At 42.1% G+C, this 2,333-nt stretch overlaps 4 non-coding genes across 4 annotated transcripts; all 4 read right to left on the minus strand.

Annotated features, from left to right (window-relative positions):
- Positions 1–281: 281 nt before the first annotated feature.
- Positions 282–374, minus strand: trnai-uau. The gene is given in 2 exon segments: positions 282–317; positions 337–374. It is a non-coding gene; the product is annotated as a tRNA-Ile (tRNA).
- A 185-nt stretch (positions 375–559) lies between these two features.
- trnai-uau lies at positions 560–652 on the minus strand. The gene is given in 2 exon segments: positions 560–595; positions 615–652. It is a non-coding gene; the product is annotated as a tRNA-Ile (tRNA).
- Positions 653–1,152: 500 nt separating this feature from the next.
- trnai-uau lies at positions 1,153–1,245 on the minus strand. Its single transcript is given in 2 exon segments — positions 1,153–1,188; positions 1,208–1,245. It is a non-coding gene; the product is annotated as a tRNA-Ile (tRNA).
- Positions 1,246–1,889: 644 nt separating this feature from the next.
- On the minus strand, positions 1,890–1,982 carry trnai-uau. The gene is given in 2 exon segments: positions 1,890–1,925; positions 1,945–1,982. It is a non-coding gene; the product is annotated as a tRNA-Ile (tRNA).
- Between the last annotated feature and the right edge of the window lie 351 nt (positions 1,983–2,333).

Here is a 2,333-nt window from a genome sequence, read left to right on the forward strand (position 1 = left end):
TTCTTAAAGAGTAGATGCTCTAGGTGAGGCTCGAACTCACAACCCGGCATTGATCTGCAGGAACTGTTTTAAGTAACACGCGCTAACGATTGAGCCACTGGAGCCATAAAGAGTGTGTAGTAATACAGAGAACAGAGAGCTCATTCAGCACTATTTTCTAGAAATTCCCTAATCTTGTAATACAGACAGAACAGAGGAATTATTCAGCACTATTTTCTACAAATTTGGTTTCATTGAAGATGCTTCGAATATGTCAGAGCCACAATTTCTTAAAGAGTAGATGCTCCAGGTGAGGCTCGAACTTACAACCTCGGCATTGATCTGCAGGAACTGTCTTATAAGTACTGCGCGCTAACCGATTGCGCCACTGGAGCCATGGGGAGCATGTAGTAATACAGACAGAACAGAGGAGTCATTCAGCACTATTTTCTAGAAATTCTCGTAATCTTGTAATACAGACAGAAAAGAGCAGTCAGTCAGCACTATTTTGTAGAAATTGTGGTTTCATGTAAGATGCGCTGAATATGTCAGGAGCCAAAGTAATTTCTTAAAGAGTAGATGCTCCAGGTGAGGCTCGAACTCACAACCTCGGCATTGCTCTGCAGGAACTGTCTTATAAGTACCGCGCGCTAACCGATTGCGCCACTGGAGCCATGGGGAGCATGTAGTAATACAGACAGAACAGAGGAGTCATTCAGCACTATTTTCTAGAAATTCTCGTAATCTTGTAATACAGACAGAAAAGAGCAGTCAGTCAGCACTATTTTGTAGAAATTGTGGTTTCATGTAAGATGCTGAATATGTCTGAATATGTCAGGGAGCCAAAACCTCGGCAATTTCTTATAAAGAGTAGATGCTCCAGGTGAGGCAGACAGAACGAACATTCTATTTTCTAGAAACCTACAGACAGAACAGGCATTGCTCTGCAGGAACTGTCTTATAGAAGGTACTCGAACTCACAACCTCGGCATTGCTCTGCAGGAACTGTCTTATAAGTACCGCGCGCTAACGATTGCGCCACTGGAGCCATGGCGAGTATGTAGTAATACAGAAAGAACAGAGGAATCATTCAGCACTATTTTCTACAAATTCTGGTTTCATTGAAGATGAGCTGAATATGTCAGGAGCCAAAGTAATTTCTTAAAGATTAGATGCTTCAGGTGAGGCTCGAACTCACAACCTCGGCATTGCTCTGCAGGAACTATCTTATAAGTACCACGAGCTAACCGATTGCGCCACTGGAGCCATGGGGAGCGTGTAGTAATACAGAAAGATCAGAGGAATCATTCAGCACTATTTTCTACAAATTCTGGTTTCATTGAAGATGCGCTGAATATGTTAGGAGCTAAAGTAATTTCTTAAAGAGTAGATGCTCGAGGTGAGGCTCGAATACAAGCATTGATCTGCAGGAACTGTCTTATCAGCACTATTTGAGCCACTGGAGCCAAATTACAGACAGAACTGGTCATTCAGCACTATTTTCTGAATTGCAAGTAATCTTGTAATACAGACAGAACAGAGGAATCATTCAGCACTATTTTCTACAAATTCTGGTTTCATTGAAGATGCGCTGAATATGTCAGGAGCTAAAGTAATTTCTTAAAGAGTAGATGCTCGAGGTGAGGCTCGAACTTACAACCTCGGCATTGATCTGCAGGAACTGTCTTATAAGTACTGCGCGCTAACCGATTGAGCCACTGGAGCCATAAAGAATGTGTAGTAATACAGAGAGAACAGAGGAGTCATTCAGCACTATTGTCTAGAAATTCTCGTAATCTTGTAATACAGACAGAACAGAGGAATCATTCAGCACTATTTTCTACAAATTCTGGTTTCATTGAAGATGCGCTGAATATGTTAGGAGCTAAAGTAATTTCTTAAAGAGTAGATGCTCCAGGTGAGGCTCGAACTTACAACCTCGGCATTGATCTGCAGGAACTGTCTTATAAGTACTGCGCGCTAACCGATTGCGCCACTGGAGCCATGGGGAGCATGTAGTAATACAGACAGAACAGAGGAGTCATTCAGCACTATTTTCTAGAAATTCTCGTAATCTTGTAATACAGACAGAAAAGAGCAGTCAGTCAGCACTATTTTGTAGAAATTGTGGTTTCATGTAAGATGCGCTGAATATGTCAGGAGCCAAAGTAATTTCTTAAAGAGTAGATGCTCCAGGTGAGGCTCGAACTCACAACCTCGCATTGCTCTGCAGGAACTGTCTTATAAGTACCGCTAGCTAACCGATTAGCCACTGGAGCCATGGGGAGCATGTAGTAATACAGACAGAACAGAGGAGTCATTCAGCACTATTTTCTAGAAATTCTCGTAATCTT

Source organism: Alosa alosa, unplaced genomic scaffold (assembly GCF_017589495.1).
Source record: "Alosa alosa isolate M-15738 ecotype Scorff River unplaced genomic scaffold, AALO_Geno_1.1 AALO_1.0_unplaced_1078, whole genome shotgun sequence".
NCBI classification, from domain to species: Eukaryota; Metazoa; Chordata; class Actinopteri; order Clupeiformes; family Clupeidae; genus Alosa; species Alosa alosa.